This window comes from Rhinolophus ferrumequinum, chromosome 14, assembly GCF_004115265.2.
Source record: "Rhinolophus ferrumequinum isolate MPI-CBG mRhiFer1 chromosome 14, mRhiFer1_v1.p, whole genome shotgun sequence".
Lineage (NCBI taxonomy): Eukaryota > Metazoa > Chordata > Mammalia > Chiroptera > Rhinolophidae > Rhinolophus > Rhinolophus ferrumequinum.
The window spans coordinates 61,661,119-61,686,293 of NC_046297.1; the positions used below are offsets into that span (position 1 = coordinate 61,661,119).

A 25,175-nucleotide genomic window follows, 5' to 3' on the forward strand; every position below is an offset into this window, starting at 1 on the left:
CAATTTTGTCCCCCAGGGGACATTTGGCAACCCGGGGAGACATTTTTTGTTGCCATAAAGGAGTGGGTAGAGATCATCTCATAGTACACAGAACAGCCCACACAACAAAGAATTGCCCTGTCCCAAATGTCACCAGTGCTGAGGCTGAGAAACCCTGTTCTAGGCTGTTTGATTTGGGGTGAATTTTGCATGATTCTCTACATTTAGCTCTATTCTCTATAGTTTTGAACTTTCCAACTCCCAGTGTTTAAATATTTTTCCGCACCAATTAAAGGTAAGATGCTATTCCAGGTGCTCTGCTGTTGACTTTACTGAAATAGCAAAATAATCATTCACTTAGCAATGTTGGATTGCCTCCATGTGAGTTTTCTGAGTTCCAGCCTCAGGGCAGGTGACCAGTGTAGTCACATGGGGACCCTGCACTCAGTAGGAGGTCCCAGGCTTAATGCTCGCAGTGGCCATCTTTAAATTCTTAATAATTTTGTCTTTGAACTTGTGTTTGATAGCAAAGTCTGATGGGACCATTATCTGAATGATGCACGCCCCAGGGCTTAGAGCCTCGGCTCCCGTGGAGCCTCGCGTCCTGTTACTGCCCACCTGCCTGGGATGGGTTCTGAATGCTCATTCCTCTGCCCCCACTCAGTGACCACTGCTGCCCTTTGGCCCTGGCAGGGCAGAGAGACGGTGTTGGGTTGGGTGAGGTATATGTGCTTCGTACACCAAGTCAGGGGGTATGGCTCCAGGCACCAGGGTGGGTCTGCAATGCCCAGAAGTATCCTGAGTCCGAGAGAGTGTGACATTAAACAGCAAATAAAAACACCATGTGTTATGGACTGAAAGCTCTGTCTCCCCCAAATTCATATGCTGAAGCCCTAATTCCTCAAGGTCTTGGTATTTGAGGTGGGACCTTTGGGAGGTAATCAGGCTTAGATGAGGTCATGACGGTGCCCCCCCACCCCGTGACGGGATTAGTGTCCTAAGAAGAGGAACAGAGAGCAGAGCTCACATTTTGTCTCCACATGTGAAGGAACAGTAAGAGGGTGGCTGTCTGCAAGCCAGGAAGAAGATTCTCACCAGGAGCTGAATCCGCCAGCCTCCAAAACCGTGAGGAATTTATCTTGGATTTGCCATCCTCCAAAATTGTGAGGAAATAAATTTCTGTCATTTAAGCCACCCAGTCTACGGTATTTTGTTGCATCATCCCAAGCTAAGACACTATGACAGGTTGAGAGAGAGTGACAGTGGGAGAAAGGCAAAAGCTTTTCTTTTTGCTTTCTGGATAAGAGGCCTCACGTTGTCATTTTGCACTGGGCCCCACAAATTATATAGCGGGTCCTGTCTAGGATAGCTGCTGTTCATCACTACTTTCTTGCTAAGCAAAACCTTCCTGGCAGAGTTTGAGGCTTCCCTTTCATTCTGGAAGCAGGAAGTCTTTCCACAGCAGTGCACAACCAAACCTTTTTTGGAGGAAGCTTCAGACCAGATCATCCAAACATCTAACACACCATTGAACTACTTAATATCAAAATTATTAGAGACAAATGAAAAGGTTATATAGCGATAGTTTGGATTTTCTTTCACATAATTGTGTATAAGTAGGTGGTATGTTTACAGTCTACTAGGTTTCTGGCTCTTTCTTTGGTTGCCTTTGGCATCTCTGGACCAGTTCCCACATGCCTTGGAGAGAACTTTCTTGCATGGTGCTTGTGGGAATGTCTAAGGATAGACAGCTGGTACGTCACCGAGCTTACAGGAGCAGCTGTATTTTGTGCCTATCTGCTACTTGTGTGTGTCTATGGCACAATATCGCCTCACATTTGCTTTTATTATAACATCCCTTCTGGTGGTGAGGTTGTGGGGGAAGAGACACAGAGTGCCTACCCTCCTGGAGTCACTGGGGACTACTGATGTTCCCCCAAAGTTCCTGACAGTTGTTGAACGGCTACCTTGGCTTTGATCGTGTCTCACTCGTGGGCAACGGTGCCATTCTGTTTTGTACACTAAGTTCCTGAGCTGTAGGAAGAAGAGAGGGTATTTATTCTTGGTCATGTGACCAGTGCCTAGGAGAGCGAAACCTTGAGCTCAGTCCTGACTGATTCCAGAACACGGATTCTAGCCTCTGCTCCTCCAGTCCTGTCCGTGTTTCCTAGTAGCCTCCAGCGCTCCTGTGCATGCTACCTGTCCGGGACTAAGAGGGCCAAGGGCCAACCAGCCCTGTTGTCTCAGGTACTCTGAGGCCGCCCAGCCAAGAAGACAAGTGGGGACTAAGTCCCACCCTATCACTGTTCCTCAAGTCTTGGTCTGCCTTCCCCATCCAGAAGAATGGGCTCCTCTGCCCACAAGGGGCATCTTTACTGGATTCACACAAAGGCACGGAATAGACAAGCAGCTGTCCAGGGTGTAGAAGGGTTTTTGGTTTGTTTGTTCTGCCTGTCTGTGACTTCCTACTGGTTATTGTCAACCCCTGGCTGCCCCAGACCACTCACACCCAGCAGGATACTCCTATCAAGAGGCCACACCCCTGAGCCTTGGGGCAAAAATAGACCCCACTGCTTTAACAAAATGTGGCACAAGGACCCACTACATCAGAATCATCTGGGTGGTTGTTAAAACGCAGATTTCTGGACCCCTTCCAGATTGTCTTACTCAGACTCTGAGGGTGGGGCCTGGTAATCTGCATTTTATCAAGTACCCCAGAGTGTTCCTCTGCCCTCTAAAGTTTTTAGCAAGTGTCCTCAGCATATCCTTCTGACTGCTCTTTCCTGGCTCTGCACCCACCACTGCCCAGTTAGCTCTGTGATTGACCCTTCTGTGGCCCCTCAGTCTTCCACATTTGGTGGATGTTTGGTCTTGCCAGTGTCAGAAACCTGGTTTTCCCTCTGGGACTGTCTAGTCAGCTGGCACCTTTGTAGCTCTGTTCTGCCTCAAATGGTACCTTGTCGTAGTGAGGCCACAGCCCAGGCCTTATCCAGCTGCTCTGAGTCCTCGCTCTTGCCTTTCCTGCTATCTAACTCCTCTGGAACTTCATTTCCAACTCCCCTCCGGCCTGGCCAACGCCTGGTCACAGAGAGACTCAGTCTTACAATCCCCATCACTGGAATACCTCAGTGTGCACTTTTGTTCTGAGTGTGGAGCCCAGGGGACGACAGCCAGGGCAGAGAATGCCACACCGTCTGGAGCTCGCTGCCTCTTTCTCAGACGTTTCTTTTGCTGTCTCTGGCCCAGTCTGCCCGCAGCCTGTGGTTGGGGAAACATGTAATGCTGTGGGTTTCTGGTTTATAGATTTTAGGAACTATAGGGAAATAACCTCAATTCTCATATGTGAGTCATTCAGAGTAAATGTTAGGGCTGAAAATGTCTTTTTTTTTTTTTTTTTAAAGCATGTTAAAGGAGCCAACAGTAAAAGGTTCGAATGTTCATATTTAGTTAAATACGTTGTTTGGTTGCACCCACTGAAGCCTCAGGGTTAAGCTGCTGTTTTCCAGGGAAAATGACTTAATTATAATAATACTAAGTTATCATGGTAACAACCAACATTGTGTTTTATAGGTTATGTGTATTGTATTTTATTTGGCAGTCATAGAACACTAATGGGTAATTGTTACTCTGTGCCAGGCACTGCTCTATGAGTTTTATGTATGTTAATTCCTTACCAACACAGAGAGGTTAAGTAATTTGTCCAAAGCCACACAGCTTGTGAGTAGCTTAGCCAGGATTGGTACCCATGCAATCCAGCTTCCAAGTCTGTGTTTAAAGATAAAGCTAAAACTGACTCATATTAACCCAGGAAGGTAGATTTTAATATTCCTATTTTACATGTGAGGTATCCAAAGATGAAAAAAGTGAAGTGGTTTGTCTGGGTGACTCACTACCTCCTTTTTAAGGTGGTGGCGCAGGAGATATAGTTTTGGTGGCCATGTTCTGAAGGTCTGTGGGGGAAACACCTAAGAGGGCCATGGGAGTGAGTCTGGAAATCGTGATGGTAACTTCTAGGGTCAAGAACATCCCATTATTGGCAAATTTGGCTGGCATTAAATCAGGTAATTATAAGCAATGGTTTACATGCTGTGCAGGAACCATGCCAGGGTGCTACGGGATTACAGATGAGGGGGCCTGCGGGGTCAAGAAAGAAGGGTGGAGTTGGGTGAGTCATATTAAGGTGAGATTTTCTGGTGAAATGGTATCTAAGACTAAAAGGATGAGTTTGCCAGTCAAAAGGGGGTGGAGGCACATCTGCTTTTGTGCGTTAGATAGTTATTTATGGTGCACCAATTCTCCCGTCAAGAATAACTGGAAAGGCTAGATTACAAATCAAACAGTTGATCAAGCAGAAACAGAAACAGCTGTTTGAAAGGACTGAGAACTACCAAGGCAACCAGGACTTCAGAGAAGATTGTCACTACAAGGGAGCAATAGAGAAGTGAGGGATATTTTACACCACTTTTCTCCTTAAAGCCTTTGCAGTTTATCGGGAAAGTCCCTTAGAAGGTGGTAGCAAGAAGTCTAAAAAGCTAAGCAAGATTCTTGTCAGTCTCAAGGTACTGAGGGAATTCAAGTTCTGTCAGAAAGGAAAGGCCCTGGTACGAAGACTGGACTTTTAATGAGACCACGGGAAGTCTGTGTCCTAAGAGTAAGGGCAACTGGGAATAGATTAGGCCTTACAAAAATAATCTTACACTCAAACCATCTCAATTTCTGATTGGGTTAAGGGGAATGGTTCCTATACTAACTGCATTCAAGAAGAAAAGTAAAGCCTCTCTGGAGAAATATAACATCATCCAGATGCTCTATAATTTTTCAAGAAAGTGTCCAGCCTTTAATTAAAAAATTGCCAGATATTCCAATAAAAGAGAATCAAAAGATCATAACTCAAAGGAAAAAAAAAATCAGACAATAGAAAAATACCCACAGATGATACAGACTTTGGTTAACAAACACAGTCTTTAAAATAACTGTAATTAATTGTTTCAAGAGAGTGATGACAAGGTGGAAAATTGGATCTACAGATAAAAATCAAATAGAAAATCTAGAATTGAGCAATGCAATATGGAAATTAAGAATATTAATAGATAGAAATTAATAGATAGATTTAATAGCAAATTTGATATGATGGAAGAGAGGATTAGTAAACTTAAAGAGAGGATTGTAGTAAATATCAAGACTTAAGCACAGAGGAAAAAAATATGTAAACTACAAAAAAGAGAAAGAAATATATAAAACATGATGAAAAGTTCTAAAATGCAAGCAATTGAAGTCCCTTAAGAAAAAGGGAGAAAATAGGGCAAAGAAATATTTGAAAATACACAGGCTGAATTATTTTTCAGGGTATTAAACTACTTCCAGTAGTCCATTATTCCATTTGATCTTCACAGCAATTTTGCCAAAAGGTATTATTATATCCATTTACAGATGAAGAAATGGAGTCTTGAAGAAGGTAAGGGCCTTCATTCATTTCTTTAAAATGCAATCATTCATTTTCTCAGCAAACATTTGTCAAGTGGCATCATTTGTAAACTTGTTATACAAAGCAACCAAGAGCTTTAGAAATGATAAATATGTGAGTAAATATAAACAAATTTTTCTTATTCTTAATTTAAAAAGATTATTAGCTGTTTAAGCTAAAAAATGTTGACTTTATAATATATAGGGAATCATCAGTATGACAAATAAAAGCAGATTTAATAGCAAATTTGATATGATGGAAGAGAGGATTAGCAAACTTAAAGAGAAGATTGTAGTAAATATCAAGACTTAAGCACAGAGGAAAAAATGTGTAAACTACAAAAAAGAAAGAAAGAAATATATAAAACGTTTCACACACACACACAAAACAGAAGGGAGAGAAATGAAAGTATACTCTATTAAGTTCCTTACATTATACATGAAGCTTTATAACACTGCTTAAAGATAGAATGTTTTGAGACAAAGATGCATAATACAAAACCTAGAGCAAACATTAAAATATACTCAATAATCCAAAAGGAGGTAAAAAGAAAGGAAAAAAGATGCAAAAAACAGATGGGATAAATGGAATACAAATAACATGATGGTTGACTTAAACCCAAATATATTGGTAATTACATCAAGTGTAAATTGTCTAAACACTCCAATTCAAAGACCAATATTGTCAGCCGTAGTTTTAAAAATCCAGCAAAATGGGTAAAATTTTAAAAACTGACGATCCCGAGTATAGACAAACATTTGGAACAACTAGAACTCTCATATATTGCTAGTGGGAGTGTAAAGTAGTACAGCCACTTTGGAAAACTGGTTGGCAATATCTATTAATGTCAAATATATGTATATCATACAATCCAGCAATTCTACCCAGCAGAAATGTATATATATATATGTTCACCAAAAAAATGTAAAAGAATGTTTACAGGAGCACTTTTGTAATAGCTGGAACCTAGAAACCACTCATATTCCCATCAAATTAAACTGAATAAGTAAATTGTGGTATGTTTACACAATGGAATATTATAAGGCAATAAAAAAGAGCATACTACTGCCATATGCAGCAACATGGGAGAATCTCACAAAATAATATTAAATGAAAGGAACCAGATTTTTAAAAAAGCATATACTGTATGATTCCATTTAACTAAAGTTCAAAATCAGGCAAAATGAATCAATTTGGAATGAAGTCAGAATACTGGCTACCTTTCAGGGGGTGGTGTCTGGGAGAGCACTGGAAGGAGGCTTCTAGAGTGCTGATGATATCCTAATCCTTGATTTGTATAATCGTTGAGTGTGTCAAATCTGTAAAAATGCGTCAAGCTCTAAATTTAGAACTTGTCCACTTTGCTATATTCATGTAATACGTCAATAAAATATTACCTACTCAAAAATAGGGACGAAATGACATTCTAGGCAAGGAAGATGGAATAAACAAGGGTATGGGGGAATAAATAACATAATATATGGAAAACCACAGGTAGCCCAATGTTGCTAGAGCATAAAGCGTGAGGTAGATTATGCAGGGCTGAGGGAAGACGTTACTGTGTTCATGAAGGGCCTGGGTGCCCCACGAAAGAACATGTTGTATATTCTGAGGTCAGTTAAATACTGAGAGATTCTAAGCAAGAGGTGACATCATGAGATTTGAAATAAAAATAAATCCTAATGTCCACCGGTGAAGAGGGACAAAAATAGTGTCAGAGAAACTAGTTAAGATGCTCTTGCAGAACTCCAGGATGAGAGATGATGAAGGATTGAATCAGGGCAGTGATTGTGGGGATATGAAAAGAGTAGAATTTCCATACTCTTTAGAAGACAGTATTAGTAAGACTTTATTGGATGTAGGAGAGGAAGAAAAGCAGAGGTGGGGATGATTCCTAAATTTGTAACACAGATTGTAACACTGCATGGCTGGTGGTTCCACCAAATGAGGCAGAAAACATTGAGGAGTAAGGGGCAGAAGACAGCTTTAGACAGTTTGGACAGGTTTACCAGATAAGACAGCACTCCAGTGGAGGGGGATTCTTTGGGAGTTATTTTGGGGCCCCCTGCTTCCTAGAATTGATGACCAATTTAAATGTCAGGTCTCTGATGCTCTCTACAATTACTGTTTGGATTTCTTGCCTTTTCTGGTCATAGTGCACATTCAAGACACAAAGCCGTGGTTGTCAGCAGCAGAGCTAGCAGCAAGAGTGCCCTGGGGTCTGAAAGACTTCATCTCACTTTCCTCCGCTGCTCCAGACAAAAGCTGTCTTATGCACCATCTATTTCAGTCATTTTTATGAGTGCCGTGGAATATCTTCAAGCTATCCCTTTTAAGCATTATCTCTTGGCAGTTAAGAAAATAGATCCATTGCAAGCACTGAAGTTTCTGAAAGGGGGTTTAAAAATAGCTCAGGGCGCTAGACAGCTGCAGCTACTGGGAAATTGAGCCCTTCGCTTGCGCTTTTGCCGGTTTCCATTTTAACTCTGCAGCTGGAAATCAGTAGCTCTTCCTCCGCTAGGAACAGATGCAAAAGGAGGAAGGAACGAGCCAGGTCCCTCTCTTGACTTGGGGTCACACTTGGCAATCTGTGAATGCTCAGAGGCACCGGAATAATGGAGAGTGGGCATATTAAACTCGTGCGTTTGAAAAAAGCCTATTCAATATTATGATATACGCTTATCTTTATATTTGGAAATGAAAAATATAAGCCTATTGGTATTGTCATGCAAATTGTAGGAAGCAAATAGGATAAATTCCTCTTGGCTAATAGGGATAGGCAGAAAACACATTAAGTGATAAGGGTGCTGTGCTGCCATGGAACATTTATGATAATGCTGACGGAGGCCCTTGTTCCATTCCCGTCTTCAGGTGTGGAAACTAGGCTGAGAGGATATCCCTCAAGGGGCCAAATTTGGCATGACGACAAGAGCTGGGCTCCAGATTTAGTTAATAAATCCTGACTTCAACCTTATTTTGCAAAATAGGGGCTATCCTTTGTTCTCACAGCATTAGTGTGATGATTCTAGGTGAAGTTTTATGGCTGTTGCAGGCCCTCAAAGGGTTCAGGAGAGAAAGCTCTGGAAAACATTAAGGTGACTCATTACCACTTAAAGTAAGACTTTCTCTAGATGAATGATCTCCCATTTTTCACTTCTACATATCTCTTCTGTAGAAACATTGGCTCGTGTCCCAGAGATCTACATACAAGGAAGTTCACTACAGATGTGACGGCAAGAGAAAAAGATGGGAAACAACCTGAATGTCCAAAGATAGAGAAACGGCTAAATATATATTGAGATCATTCATACAGTGGAATACTATGGAGCCGTTGACAAAATGCCAAGGTTCTAGACGGACCAACATAGAAAGAGACCCAAGGTACAGGGGAAGTCTCAAAACAGTATACTTTGATCTTATACTTATCAATGAAGTGCAATACAAAATTGCTTTTTAAGATATATGCCCATATGTACAATATGTTATATAAGTATAGATTTAAAAACCTGATCACATATTGGAAATGTATTCCTAGCTGTATTGAAAAGGCTTGGGAGGATTTCATACCCATTAGTTAACATTGGACACCCCTGAGGAACAGACCGGCATTGGAGAAAGGGCAAGGAGGTGCAAAAGATAACTTTTAAAGACTTCATAAATATAGTTGGTCTTTAAAATTTTTTTACAACAAAAATGGATTCATTTATTACTGGTATCCATAAATAAGACTCTCCAATAGGATAAAAAAATAAATAAATTCCTAATGATGAAATTTCAGGCTTGTGAATACGTTGTGTCTGTTTTCAGCAGGACCCAAGGTCTCTGGGTTCCGTTGGATCTATTGCTGCCTCTGACACCAGCTGTGTGGTTTTGGACAAGTCACTTTGTCTCTTTGGGCCTCAGTTTCCTTTTGCAATGAGGAGGTTGAACTAGGGTACCAACAGATGAGCATTTTTATTATTAACTTTCAAATACTTGACCTCTCTTTACAAATGCATTTATGTGTGTGGAAGCTCAATACATGAAATAGAAGAAAGTGTGTCAACACTTTGCAGCCATGTGTGGCCTGGATCCATTTCAGTGCTAACGTTTTCTGACTTTAGTTGAACGCAATGAACCCCATCCATCAGTCAGAGCCGCACTGCCTCTCAAATGAGTGGAAAATAACTAGGTGATTATAAGTGACCCACAAAAGCTCACGTATAACAGTTGCTCTTGCAAAGTGTTTCCCTGAGCAGTGAGCTCAGATGCTGACAGCTGTCTGATAGCTCAGGGACTATTTGGGCTCCAAGGAGACTATTGCTATTTCTAGAGAGTTCCGTGAGGAACCCAGGTCTTTGGAAGAACATCCAAGGGTGGTTTTCAGGGGAATCAGGTTCCAGGAACTGCGCCCAGACTCCTCCAGCCCTACCTCCAGCCCCTGACCCAGAGCTGTGACTCTGGGATAACAGTAGAAAGGCAAGGCCACCTGGGGAAAGGATGGGGGCAAGAGGAGAGGTCAGGTGCAATGCACGACACACTGTGAAATGTGAGGAAGGCACCTCAGTGTCCGTTCCCTGCTCTGCAAAGCACCATCGGGAATTCTGTGGAATTGGCCCCAGCTTCCTCTGGCTATAACGAAGTGATTAGGTTGGTGCAACAGTAATTGCGGTTTTTGCAATTATTTTGAACCTTTTAAACTGCAATTGTTTTTGCACCACCCTAATATTTAGGATCATTTTGTCTCTTTAGGGACAGGGTTAGCTGCCCCATGAGTCTCTGCCTCATTAGAGCCCATGGACTATAATGTCCATGTCTCGAGTTTTAACGAGCAGAACATCACCCAGAATAAAGCCTGGTTCTGTGCTATTTGCCTCTGGCCCAGACCAGCAAGGCTCCACCTCAGAGGAAGGGAGAACACAGAGGGAATGTAGTCCCCGAGGAGAGAAGGACAGATATGCAGGGCTGTTCAGAAGGATTCCTTCCTGGCCCAAGTCTTCTCCATGGACAGAAACGGAAGGTTGGCGGCCAACATTTCACACCTCCCTGACTTTTCCTGTGGATGGAGAGCTAGAGACCTGAGTGAATGACCATTTGCAGCCCAAGTCTCCACTGCCACCAACGCACACCAGTCTGGGGTCAGGAGACCGGGGTTCAAGCCTCCCAGTTGAGTCACTTGGTCATTGCAAGGCTAGTCACATGCCTTCCCTGTTTCAGTTTCATTTACGAAAGGATATTGGATTAGATTCTTTGCAAGGTCCCTGCCACGCCTACCATTAAGTCTAGAACTAGATTCTAAGAGCCTAAGACAGGGTCCCATCTCCTAGTGAACTATCCTGGTTAAGTGTATGGAGCCTGGGATCAAACTTCTGGGTTTAAATTCCGACTGTCCTTTCCTTGCTGGGACTTTGGAGCAAGGTTTTTGATCTCTCTGAGCCTGTTTCTAAATTGGCAAAATGAAGATAAGAGTTGCAGTGACTCTGTAATATCAAGAGTAATGCAAGAGATAATGTTGCATGAAGCTCAGGACCTGACACAATTTTAAGTGTTCAATAATCCTTAGCTTATTATTTTGCATTTTCCCAGTTCATTATGGTGCTGAGATCGCAGCAAGTACTGGCTGAAATTGTTCCTTGATGAAACATCACACCTTACCATAGATTCAATTATACTACAGGCCAAATCATGTATCCTATAAAGCTCATTCAGCCATTCATTCATTCATTCAATACTAATCAATCAATATTCATTGAATGCCTTAGGTGTGGCATCCAGGACTGAGGATGCAAAGACGTTCAGATCTACTCTAGACTTTATTCTAATACAGTTCTGATATAGAGCGCACCTTATTTAGTAAGACGTGTTTGTTAAGCATTTATGGAATTCAGAGAACTGTTATGATGTCATTGGGAGTCAATATGATGACCCATTTCCTGCCCACAAAGAGTTTAGAATTTCAAAGGGGAGGAAAACGACACACTTGTGAAGCAAAATAGGATCTTTCTACACGATCAAGTTCAGATGATCAAGTTACATTAAAGTGACTTTCAGGGCCCTCTGCGATGACCCCCCCCCGGGGTGACTTTGTGATATCTGCTGAGCATTTATGTGTCAGGGACCATGTCTAGAGGTGTCCACATGGGATCCACTCAACTTCATGAGGTAGTCACTACTGTTAACCCCATTTCACAGATAAAGGAACTAGTCTCAGTGAGAGTAAGTAACTGTAAAGGGTCACTTTGCTGGCAAAAGACAGAGGTCTGCCCTCTCTCACTGTACCCCATGGCTGCCATAACAAAGTGTCACAAAAGGGTAACTGAAAACAGAAATTTATTGTCTCCCAGTTCTGGAGGCTGGAAGTCCAAGACCCAGGTGTCAGCAGGGCTGGTTCCTTCTGAGGACTAGGAGGGAGTGTCTGTTCTGTGCCTCTCTCCCAGCGTTTGGTGGTTGCCGGCACTCCTTGGCTTGCAGATGCATCACCCGATCTCTGCCTCCGTCTTCACATGACGTTCTGCCTGTGTGTGTCTGCCTCTGTGTCTAACTTTCCCCTTTTTATAAGGACACTAGTCATATTGGAGTGGAGCCTGCCCTAACGACTTCGTCTTAACTTGATCATGTACAAAGATCCTATTTCCAAATAAGGTCACGTTCACAAGTCCTGGGGTTAGGACGTAACATCTTTTGGGGGACACAGTTCAACCCACAACGTTTACCTTCGAGGCTTTGGCATCCCGCACTCTCAGCTCTCCTTCTACTTCCTTTCAGGGATAGGCTCGGTTAGCCCGGAGTTTGAGCTCCCCCTTGACATCCTAAGTGGCCCGTGCCCATCTGGACTGTCAAGGGTCCTTTGCGTGTTGAGGCAGGGTCCGTGGTGCCAGCCACTCTCCCCACTGGAATGGACCAGCTGGCATGATGAGAGGCCAAGTAGAGGAGGCAGGTCACCTTCTGCATATCAAAGTGTCACTACAACAAGAACAGTATGACAATGACTGCTTGGTGATCACTTATTATCCACCAGGCACTGAGTTAAGTATTTTACATGCATAATCTATTTATTCTGTGCAGCAATTCTAAGAGTTAGGCATTGCCATACCATTTCATAAATGGAAAAAACAAATAAGGTTAATAGAGATTAGGTTCTTTTCCAAAACTACTGACTGCAAGACAACCAACACAGTGCTTGGCATACAACAATTATGAAACATTAGCAAATATTTTTTACTATGTTGCCTCCTTTCCCATGGAGCTTTTGGGTTACAAAACACTCTTTTCCCTCCTCTCTCTTCTGGTTCACTGGGAACCCTGCCTAAGCCTTATTAGTTCATACCCTGGGGCTGTGGATGAAGCCAGTGAGTTACAAGGGCAGTAGCCACAGGCAGTGTGACCTTGTAACAAAGCTGGGCAAGGACGGAAGCCTGTCCCCAAGGGTCCACCCTGTATAGTTTTCCTAGAGCTGTGGGAACTTCCCTTACCCTGCTCCCTCATGCGGGGCTCGAAGTAAGCCCAATGCTTATTCTGGGAGTTGCTCATTCTGGGATGTTGCTGTATAAAACCCCATTATTTTAATTGTTCCAGAAGGTGCACTGGGGCGCTTTCCCAGGCCCTGAGTTCTTGGGCGGAGACGGAGCAGAGGTCAGGAGCAGCAGAAGCAGGGCCAGGGTGGAGGGATCCTGGCCAGCTGCCTCCTGCGACCTCTTGGGCTCTCCAAATGCTTTTCTGATTATAAAAGTGATCAGTGATTACTTTTCAAAAACTATGAAAGTGAGTGAAGTTAAAAGCAACAGTCCTTCTCACAATCCTAGCCTTTGGTTTATAGGCTTCCATAATTAATTCTTCTGTTTACAAATAAATATATGCACACACATGTCAATAAAAAGATACCATTATTCATCTGCTTTTGCCACTTTATGATATGGGAGCGTCATGTTCTGTCTATACAGAATGATATTCTATTTAATGATTGCACAAGGTTTGATTGTTTTGTTCTGTAAATGAAGCATAATTTATTTAACTAGACTGTTAGAGTTTTATATTGTTTCCTATTTTTGTTCTTACGAACAATACTGAAATAAAAATTCTCATGCATAAGATTTTGTCTTCTTTGCCCAATTATTTCTTTGGAATTAACTCTTAAAAGTGGAGTTGCGGGGTCAAAGGGTAAACCTATTTAAAAGGTAAAAATTTTTATGTGCATTTCCAGATGGACCCCCATCAATGTTAGATATGGTAACATTCTCACCAATAGTATTTGAGACTGTTTTCTCTTCTCTGCCCACAGAGCATTATACATTTAACAGGAAAAAATTCTCTCATTTTAAATTACGTTTGTTTTTTTTTTTAATCATGAGTGAGGTTGACCACATTTTCATATTTTTTTGGCTATTTGCATTTCCTTTTCTGCAGTTGCTATTGCTGCTGTTTCTCTGCTGGGGTGTACTCATGGGATGCCAAGGAAATTATATCCGTAGCTTGTATCTGGACTTTCATTACCAAGATGGGGATCTTTGCATTGTTGGCTTTCAAGTGTCTGGGGAAAGGGGGCCAGTGACCATGAGACTCAGAGGTCAGTTATAATCTTTCGTGAATTCAGGGAAATTCATTCATTTACTCTTTCATCCACTTGGAAATTATTCTTGTAGTAATCCTTCGCTCTGATTTACTCATTAATCATTTTTTCAAGTAGTTATTGAGCATCTGCTGCCTATGAAATGCCAAGTCCCCTGGGGGACTTGGAGGGAAATCTACCATGTTCGTGACTACTCTCCTTGCCTAAGAGGGACATCAGTCCTATAAATGGTGCCCTAGGATTTCTGAGCCAGACCAGTGGGTGGGAGGAACGAAGACGAAGACAGGAGAGGCTGTGATCTGGGAAGTCTTTCCTGAGGTGGTGTTAGAGGATAGGTGCAATTTGGGTATGAGGATTTGGACAAAGAGTCCCAGTGGGGAAGCAGAGAGAGAGAAGAGACACTTGATAGTTGGAGAAAAAAGTATAAACAAACGCACTAAGAGACTCAGGCTGGCATGAGGGTGGCTGGAGCAAAGGCTCTTCTTAAAGGTAATTTGTGCGATTGGGACAGTGGCATGTGCCTGCCGTGCTAATGCTCATGGACCTACCTCTAACCACCAGGAAGCTAGAGTAAGGCAGAGCCATGTTTTAGGAACATTATTCTGGCAGCAGCGTGAACAGATGGGAGAGGAAGAGACCCAAGCAGAGACTTCAGTTAAGGCAGCTGCAATAGCAAAGCAAAGATGAGAGATGAGGAAAGCCTGAGTTATGAAGGAGAGGGCTGGGCTAGGAGTCGGGAGACCTGGGTTCCACTCCTCCCTCTGTCACTAGCTTGTCGATAAAGGAAGCTGCTGTCAGAAAGGTCAGAAGACTGTCTCTCAAAAGGCATGGACCCAGCTCTGTGTCATTCCACGAATCACCAGCTCTTTGTGGAACGTCCACTGGTTTCGGAGTACTCTCTAGGTGTGCCGGCAAATAGAGTGAAAAGGCATGATCACAGGCTATGAGAAATGCAGCCAGGGGTAAAGGCGGGGCTGCCCATGAAACCCTTGGAGGAAAAGAAATGAGCTGTTGAGATATTCTTTTTCTCCCCTTCATTCTTTTTGACAGCTGCCAAGCAATTCCATCTTATGGAGGCGCCATAATTTCCCTATTTCCTGATGGAGGAAAATCTTCAAAATTTTTGTTATGAACACCATGGCCATGGAACCCTTTATGCAGTGAGTTCTGAGCACAGGTGAGTGTTTCTGTAGGGCAGTTTCTTGGTAGTGGGAGACTGAGTCCTTTACATTTTGATGGCTTTTGCTGAATTGCCCTCCCCAAAGGATCCTCTTTATTATTCCGGTGACTAAATGAAGGTTCAGGGAAGTTGTGTCACTTGCCTCGAGCCATATCCATGATCTGATTTATCTGAATATGAGGCCAGGTGGGTCTGTCTTCAACCTCTATTCTCTTCATTGCTCTGTGCTATGAATGCTTGTAACTCTTCTTCAATCAATCTTCTTCTCACCATAACTCTCCAATGTTTATTTTTTTCTCCCTCCAGCATAGCAACCAGCAAGAAAAACCATACAATGAAAGGGCCTCAGGTAACTATTTGGGAGACAGCAAAGAAATGGGGGAGAGGGGTTAGAGATCACTCCAGGGTTGGCCCTAGGAGGGGGACAGGGCACTCCCCAAGACTGGACTCTATGGTGGCAGCTCAAAGGTGGTGAAGAAAACAGGCTGAGTCTCTGGGGAGTGAGGAAGCCAGCCCAGCCTAAGAGGGAGCCCTGGAGGCTTCGGGGGAGAAAAACTGGAAAGTGCCCAAACAGCCTGCAGCTTAATCCAGAAAACTACTTGATAAAGAGCGGTCAGCTCCACATTCTTCCTATAAGCTAAATTCCTTGGGTCCTTGTGGCATTTCTGCCCCAAAAGGTGGCAATGAGAAAATGTGTGTGCTGGTGTCAAAAGCATTCTGTGTGTGTGTGGGCTCCCTAGGATTCAGTTACAATTCCTGGCTTCTGTCTCCTGCTCTTCTCTTCCCCTCAGCTTCCACACACCATCTTGATGAAAACTTGAAGTGACAATTCATGAAGTTGGGAGCTTCCCACAGTGCAATTCAGCCTCTGTTGTTACCTGCTTCACACTGTGCAGTGTCAGACAGTTGGTTGCAGTCAGAGAGCCAGGGCTCAAATCCTGGACTTTTGTCTTTGGAACCTGAGGTAAGTGATTCAACCTCTCATCATGCGTAAAATTAAGATACTAATATGCCTAGTCATAGAGTTGTTGGGTTAAGTGAAATCATCATTGTTTTTTTCATTTTCCAGACTCCTCAGTTTACTGAGGTAATGGCTTCTGACATTTGGCACAGAGGGAATGAGTATAAAAATAATGACAGCATAGAAGGAATGCTGACCACATGCTAGGCAAGTGTTCTCAGTCTTTATATATATATTGTATTAGTGATCTGTTGCTCCATAATAAATTCCCCCCAAATGTTAGCAACAAATATTAAACATTATTTTATCTCTCTCACAGTTTTTGTGGCTCAGATGTCTGGGAGCAGCTTCGCTGGCTGGTTCCGGCTCAGGGTCTCTCATGAGGATGCAGCCTAGATGTCAGCTGGGCTGTGCCATCTGAAGGCTTGATCGGAGCTGGAGGATCCGTTTCTAAGACGGCTCCCTCACACACCTGGATGTTTGTGCTGGTTGTTGGCAGGAGGCTTCAGTTCTTCTCCATGTAGACCTCTCTAGAGTGCTGCTTAAGCACTATGGCAGCTGGCTTCTCCTAGAGCGAATGCTCCAAGATAGCTGGAAGTTACAATGTCTTCTACGACCTGGTCTTGAAAGTCATGCTCCATCATTTCTGCAGGTTGCACAGGACAGTCCTATCCAGCACGAGAGGGGACTACGAAAGGACAAGAATACCAGGAGGTGAGGTTCCCTGGCGCCCTCTGGGAGGCTGGCTAGGCAGGCATTCACTCCTTTAACCCTCGAGATGTGCCCGGGGAGGCTCAGTTAGAAGAGACTGGGGTGAAGAAGGAGGTTCCGAGTGTAGGGGGTCCAGATTTCAGAGGTTCTAGAGACAGTGCTCCATGTCAGCACCTGCCATATGAGTATGGCCCTCTTTGTTCAGTGGAAGCAATGTCGCCGGTGAAAGAGCTTGGTCAGGGGTGGTTAGTGAGTTGTTCTTGGCTGTGTCCCTTCCAAGCAGGATTCTTCAGCCCTGCTGGAGATTCTGTAAGCTACCAAATATAATATGCTTGACTGCTTAAACTGGTTGAAAATGGTCTTATTGTCTGCAGTGAAGAACTGCAATGACTGTTACAAACAGTTCAGAGCACAGGGACATTATGAGGGACCCACCACATAATGTTATGGCCCAAGGGCTACATCCTCTTGGGTCTTATTAGCATAAACATGGCTCCTACAAGAAAGGAGGTGAGAGTACGTTCCTATTCTGCACAGGAATATAGGGCCTGGAGGTTATTTTTGTTTTCAAGAGGGACAAGTGACAAATAGGAACATGCCCAGAGGAGAGAGACCATGATGGTAGGGGAACACACAACCGTATCCCTTGAGGCCGAGTGGTTGTTTTCCTGGGGAAGAGAAGACACTGACAGACCATGCAAGCTTTTTTCAATGTGTGAAGTATTCTCTTGTGGTATCATGGCACAGAGTGTGGGACAGACTCAGGTTCACCTCCTGGTCACTCTTCTATGTGGCCCTGGACAGGGCCCCTGGTCTGAGTCATTTATGATAACACCTGGCATGTAGTAAATGCTCAATAAACACAGGTCCCTTTCTTCTTCACCCGCAACATCAATGAGGGCGTAAGAGGCAAATCTGCCCTTGGTTTGCCTATAAAACGCAGGCAGTTGATTGCCTTGTCCTTGAAAGAATCCAAGTACAGACAGGAAGATCCACTGGACTATCTGTCCTCACTGAGCCCGTCTGGAAGGTTGTGTTCCAAGCTAAGCATGTTAACATGCATTTTCTCACGTATTCTTACAGGCAGTCTTACGAAGTGGGCATTATTATGTCCTTTTTAAAGATGGGGAAACTGAGGCTTAGAGGTGTGAAATAGCTTGCCATTCTAAGTGGCAATGTCAGAATTTGAACCCAGCTTTCTCTGGCCCCGGAGATGTTCTTGTAACCATTATAGTTTGCTGAATGTGGAGGAATGGGGGTGGAGGGTAAGAGCGGGGGAGGGCAAGTATTAAGGTGGTGCTGGCACAGAGGCCCTCCTAGACGTTTTCTCATTTCGAGCTTCAGATCCTTTGGTTTCCTTGGGGCTGTGAATCAAAGTCCCCGGTTCAGGCTGGGCCCCAGCCCTGACTCCCAGCCCCTGCACAATGTCTGGCATTCCCACTCCAGCTTCCCGCTTCTGCACGCCTGGAGGGAAGCAGGCTGTGAAGGGGACTGACACTGCCTGAATGCCATGGCAGGCCCGCACAGTGGGGCCCTGGGCAGCCAGCATTGTGCAAGCAGGAGAAACAGGCCCTGGAATCCTTTCTTTTCTGGAGAATTTATGTGCAGGACAAAAGGAACCATTATTCCCAGGGCTGCCATGGCTGCTGCCCAGGCCTGTGGCCCAGGTGTCACATGCTGTCCCCATCTCTCAGCCGGCTTTCTCCCTTTGTCTGCGGAAACAGAGACTCTTGGTCCCCGGTCCCTTCTCTGACACCTTCCCAACTCCCTTTGGCTTTGGTCCCTGGCCACCGCTTTTCTGAAATAAACTCGAATCCTCAGTAGACTTGAAGAGTCAGCTGGGCAGGAGATGGAGCGGGCTGGGCTTCGGGATGCGGCTGCCGCTGGCTCTAGTTCAGCACTGTGCCCACATCTGGACCTCAGCCCTGTCGGCAGGGCCCTGGCACACGGCATAGCCATCACCAGCCTCCTTTGGGGACTCCACTAACCTGCAAAATTCATCCTGAGTGTCCTGGCTGAGACTGCCAGGCTCCCTTGCACTGAGCTCTGCTTCCCTCGCTTTCAGGTCTCTCCCCACTCCACGTCCCCGTGCTACAGAAACAGGAAACCAGCTTTGGGTAGCTTCTTGTCAGCCAGCATGCATTTCTCACCTTGGTGCCTTCACTCATGCTTTCCTCTTTGCTCAGAACTCCCTTCCCACCTTTCTTGACTGATTTTCTAAGACTTCCTCACCCTTCAAAGCAATGTTCAGGTGTCACTTCCAAGAAGTCCGCGGTCCCACTCCACTGTGTTCCTTTAGCATTGAGTTGACTCACTTCAGGTGTTTTACCCCGTAGGTGATGTGGTGTGATGGCTGCAAGAGGAGACTCTGGGGTCAGACTGCCAGGGTTCAAGTCCCAATTCTGCCATTTACCAGCCATGTGAATTTGTGCAAGTCGTTTAATCTCCCTGGGCCTCACCTTACTTGCCCAGGAAATGGGGGTGATTGGGCTGCTGTCAGGATTATGTGAAATCACACCTGTGGTCCGTGCAGCCCGACATGTAGTGAGCACTCATCGAGGTGGTCTATTACCATCACTCAGCAAAACATTTATTAAATGCCCTCTGTGTGTTGGTTATCTACACTAGGCTGGGAGACTCAAAAAAGAAGATAGATGCAGTCTGGCTGCTCAGGGAAACATGCAAACAAAAACCCAAGAGACCTCACAGCCCCTAGAATACAGGTTGTGGAAAGGATAAGTTGAGGTACTACAGAGTCAAACCTGGAGAGGGAAGTGGACCGAGATGAGTTTCGTGTGTCCACGTTGATGGGAGAGTTCCCATGTTCCATGACAGGTTGGGTTGGGGTATCAATCTTCTGTTGTCCTTCACTTCAGCTCCTGGCTGCAGAGCTCAGGGGTGGCTGGGGTACAAAACTTCTGGTGTGAATCCAGTCTCTTCTGCCTTCATCGCATTTTTGTTTCTCTCTGGGATCGTTCTTATCAGCATGCAAGCATGTGGTAATATCTCCCATCTTCAAAAACAAGAACAGAAACTCTCCCTTGAGGCCACGTTCATCTCTAGCCCATTTCTCATCTTCCTTTTCTAGATTATTTCCTCCAAAGATTGGCCTATCCCCCAGACTTTCCTCCTCCCCTCCCACATTCTCCGCGGTCCTCTTAAATCTCCTTTCATCCCCACTGAGCTAATCTGATCAAGGTCCCGTGATTGCCACTGTGCCCATACCACCTGAAAATGTTCATTTTTATTTTACTAAAGCTTGGTCTGGGATTTGACCAGCTGATCTCGTCCTCGTCGTGTTAGTTTTCTATAACTACTGTAGCAAATCACCACACATTTAGTGGCTTAACACCGATTTATTATTCCACAGCTCTGTAGGTTAGAAGTCAGGGGTGAGGAGGTCTCACTCAGCTAAAATGCAGGTAGGGCTGCACTCCTTTCTGGAAGCTCTAGGAGAGAATCTGTTTCCTTGCCTTTTCCAGATTCTAGAGGCTTCTAGAGGCCGCTCACATTCCTTGGTTCAGGGCCCCCTTCTTCCATCTCCCAAACCAGAAACACTAAATTTGTCTGATCATTCTTCTGGAGTCATGGCTCCCTCTGACCTCGGCCAAGAAAGGGTCTCTGCTTTCAAGGCCCACCTGGATGATACAGGATAATCTACCCTCCTGGAGGTGCATGACCTTAATGTGATATATGCGATAGCTCTTTGCCAGGTTAGGTAACGTATTCACAGGGGCCTTTATTCTGCCTGCTACAATGATTCTTTCAAAATTTTCTTCACTTCGCTTCTGGAACTCCACTCTTTCCTTGTTTTCCTCCTATTGAGCTTAGTTTCAGCCTCTTTACTGGATCTTCCTCTTCATCTCAACGTTTAAATGCCAGAGAGACCTAGAGCTCAGTCCTTGGACCTCTATACTCACTCTCTAAAACTCTCATTCAGGCCATTGGCCTTGTACGTGACCAAAGCTTCTTGTCTCCAGTCTCAGTCTCTCTCCCGAGTTCCAGATTCAAAGACTACCACCTGCTTGACATCTCCTCTTCCCTGGATAACAGACACCTCCCACTGAACATGTCCAAGCTGAACTCGGAATGTGATCTAAACATCTCCCTCTTTAACTTCTTTATCTCAGGAAAAGGCACCACCATTTAGCTCCAGTCCAAAGTCTAGTTGTCATTCTTGAGACAGTTTACTTTCTTCCACTCCTCTATTTAGCAGCAAGCCCTGACGGCTAGTCCTTCAAAATGTGTCTGGGGTCCACCCATTTGTCATGACTGACGCCACCATCACGCTGGTCCAAGCCAACTCATGTCACCTGGGTCACTGCAGCAAACTTCTAAGAGCTCTGCTTCCACTGGTGTCCCCCACCCCACCCCATCACCAAGTCTCCACACGGCGGCACCCAGAGTGAAACTTTCAAAATGGAGCCAGAGCGTTCCCCTCTCCTGCTCGAATCCCCCAGGGACAACAACTTCCCATCCTTTCAAATAAAATGCAATATCTTTGCCATGTCCTCCTAGACTCTATGGTATGTGACCCCGGATATCAATCCAATTCTTTCATCCATGACCCCCTCATTTCCTGCTGCCCAACCCTCCTGCTGCCTTGCTTTTCCTCAAATACACTGTCTCGTGTGCTATTGGTGCAAGGTCTTCACACTGGCTGTTCCTTTGCTTAGAAGCCTCTGCCCAGGTACCCAAGGCTGCTCCCTGATTATAGTCAGGCCTCTGCTTAAACATCACCTCCTACAAGAGGCCAGTTCTGCATTACTTTCTTTGTATCGTATATATTTATTTGTTTATTATCTCTCTTCCCCACTAGAACATAATTTCCATGTGAGCAGAGACTCACTCCATTGTTTTGTTCAATTCCATGTTTGCAGCACCTACAACAGGACCTGGCATGTATGTAGTAGGCATCTGATGTGTTTGTTATCTGAATAAACAAATAAATGAATGAAGAATGAAAAGGGAGGCTTCCTTTGGGGAGGAGTAGGTCAGCCTGGGGCAAGAGCTCCCTGTTAAGAGAGTCAGACATGGGAGGCAAGGCCTCTGAGGCAGACCGTGTCCAAGGCAACAGTGGCCGGAGGCCCAGTGGCTTCTTTTGGGGGCAGGCCAGAGGGGGCAGGCGAGCTGATGGAGCCTGGGACACCAGGGGGGGCAGAAAGTCAGTGCCCAGGATGGCATCCAGTTCAGACTGGGACTCCTTCCCGGTTTCCACCTCATTGCTCTGGCCTTGGCAGACCCAGCAGATGGGCTCCCAGCAGGGACCTGGGTCTCAGCAGGCACAGGCTCTGCTCATTCAGGACAACTGCCCAGCGTCCCACTCTCTAGCTGACAGAGGCACCTAGAACCACGAAATCTGGATCTTAAAGCTCAAAGGAACCCCACCAGGTAGCAGGGTGGGGCGCAATAACCATGCTGCCGAGAGGGGTAGTAAGAAGAGTAAAATCAGAGCAGCCAGCCTGCTTCTCACTGGGTGTGGGGAGCATCACTCAGCTCACCCACCCAATCTTCACGGCATCTCTGTGAGAAGGAGGCTACTTATCCTCATTTTAAGAAATGTGCCCTGAAGGCCAGAGAGATGAAGGGGCTTGTCCACAATCCCAGAGTCCAGAAATGCTGCACCGGGGACTCAATAGCCCCTTCTCCTTCTGTTCTGCTTTTGCATCCAGGACATGACTCCCTTCTGGGGGCCCCACCTGCACCTTCTCCTGAGGCTGCCTCTCCTAGAAACCTTTATTCCCCATGCAGTGTGTTACAATGCGTGTCTTGTTCTTTGTGTGGCGTTGATTCCAGGCCGTTTTGGAATCATATTTTATCCTGCTATTTTGGAAATGAATACACGTCATTAATTCTTTTGACAACTGTCCACTGAGCCCCTGCTCTGTGCCAGGTGGACAGAGATGAATGATAACCAGTCTAATGGTTACTGAGGAGCGTGGCCCCCATGCCGGGCTCTGCTCTGTGTGTTCTGCGTGTATAGACCGTTTCAGCCCTCACAGCTAGGAAGGAAATGTGCCCATTTTTCAGATGAGGAGATTGAGATACACCAGGTTAGTGAGTGGCAGAGCTAATGCAGAAACGAAACCCATCTGACCCCAATTCTTAATCCCAGGTCTATACCACGCGATGAGAGAGAGACGGGGGAATGGGCACCGTGCTACGGCATGCAGAGGAGTGACACATTTGGTTGGCTTCCCATGTGAGTGGACAATGAAGGATGTAAAGATGTAAGGTAGAGGAGCCAAGGACGGTCCAGACAGAGAGACAAAGGTGCAGACAAAAGCGCGGAGGTCTTAAAGCACTGAGTGAGTTTATGCACACAATGGTTTCTAAGCTGCTTGCAGGCAAGAAGTAAATCTTATGTACTTTTGAGTTTGTCTACTCAATAAGTATTTGTTGAATTTAAGAACTTAAATAAAGGTTTCATGTGTCTTGGCTCCCAGCTTTTGGACAAGAATGGAAGAAATGTGCATTTGCTGAATGCCTGCGAAGCGCCAGGCCCTGTCTGGTGTGTACGTCAAGAGATTCTCAGGACAAGCCGGTGTGACAGCATCGTTGCCACTTTGCAGACTAGGAGACCAAGGCGCAAGGAAGTGCAGCCTCCTACTTACTTCCGTCCACTTCGGAGTCCGTTTCCTCCTCCCTTTCCCACAGTAAGGCCACTGTTTCCAACTTTTGAGGTAACTACTGTGAAGCCAGTGAAAGGGTGCCCTGTGACATCATTTCCTCTCTCTCTCCCTCCCGTTCTCTCCTATCACCCACCCCACTACTCTTCTCCTGGGACCTAATAGTTTCCTCCCTTTCAGAGTCATGTCGGTGATAGGACTTTCAAGGAAATGAGCATTCTTTTTGTTTTCCAAAACTAAAAATGTACTTTATTATTCCTTTTTCTATTATAGAGCACTCCGTGTTCATTGTTGACAAAAAGGATTCAGAAAAGCCACACGCCCACTGTGTGACGGGGGCAAACTTCACAGGCAGTGGGCCTAAGTTTCTAAAAAATGGCAAAGGGGAGTCAACATTATGTATCCTGAGTGCATACAGAGTTTTACGTAGAGATCTATCTGCTCATCGCAGCATTGTCTATGCCCTTGAGAAATTAGAAACTAACCACAAGTCCATCGATAGGGGATTGGTCAAATAAATTTGGTATATCCATGCCAAGTCCACTAAAAAGTATGATGTCAATCTATAATCACTGAGTCAGAAACTTCTTGGCTTACCATGGAATGATAAAAGCAGTAGTATAGTGGATGTAATGGATATTTTTCTGCCTGCCTCTCCTATTTACCCTGTCCTTCTCCACCCTTCTCTGTCCCCTGTGGTATTGGCCTTTTATGGACTGCTGTCCATGGGCTTCTGTGCCTTCTAACTCTGGCTGGGTTGGCCAATGGGAAGCACCAGCAGTTGGAGGGTGCGAGGAGAATGAGGTCAGGGTATTGTTTTCCTCTGGCTTCATCTCTGTTGGTTTTCTGGGGTTGGCTGTGTCTCTACTGAAGGCTACAGTTCCTGACAGGCAACCCTCTCCATACAGCTTCGGTTTGCAGTAACCACTCCCTCCCGTTGGCCTCTAGACCTACGGGTGATATTGGTTCTCCCCTGTCACTAGTCCTGGTGTATTGCAGTTTTCCTTGTTGGTGTTCCTAACCGCTGCTCAAACTAATGTAAATGGTCCCTTTATTAAACTCTCTTCAATTTCTCACTTCAATGTTACATCTATTTCTACCAACAGCTCAACACAATAATATAATCCCACCTAGGTAAAGTCATACCCGTCTATAATCCAGTAAGGGAGGTCTGGAAGAATGTCCATCAAAACATTGTTGCCTCAGTGGGGTGGGATTTGGGTGAGAGCCTTTCTTCTTTATACTTTTCTGAAATTTTAAAACTTTTCTATGACAAGCAGGTGTTAGCTTTGATTCCAGAAAAACAAATAAGCAAATAAAACTGTTGTAAAGGTCAGATGGGAGCAGAACCTGGAAAGCGCTTCGTATATTGGGAGCTGCTGTTCGACTTAAGGTCCTGGTGAGTGAGCCACATGGTGCAAGGATTTCTAGGATATTTGCACTGAGACCTGATTTCCTCAAGAGAGTGACTGATATCCCTCTAGAGAGAAGGTTTCAGATGTAAATAGACCAGCCCTGCATCCCTAGCATTTTTATTCTGGAGCATCTCAGCAAGCGGTCAAGTTCAGAGGCTCTTCTCTACTCCTCTGCCCTCATGTCAGGCAACCCACCAGCCTCTCCCCAGCCCCCAGTGTAGCAAGGGCAGAGAGAACTAGATGAAACCAAGGGTAATGAACTCACAGCAAAACTGCCCCTCTGGTCTCATG

At 45.0% G+C, this 25,175-nt stretch overlaps 1 long non-coding RNA gene across 1 annotated transcript; it reads left to right on the forward strand.

The window, feature by feature from the left end:
* The first annotated feature begins 15,036 nt into the window (after positions 1-15,036).
* LOC117033629 (uncharacterized) lies at positions 15,037-16,327 on the forward strand. Its single transcript, XR_004424937.1, has 4 exons — positions 15,037-15,165; positions 15,475-15,517; positions 15,960-16,132; positions 16,238-16,327. It is a non-coding gene; the product is annotated as an uncharacterized LOC117033629 (long non-coding RNA).
* Positions 16,328-25,175: the final 8,848 nt, after the last annotated feature.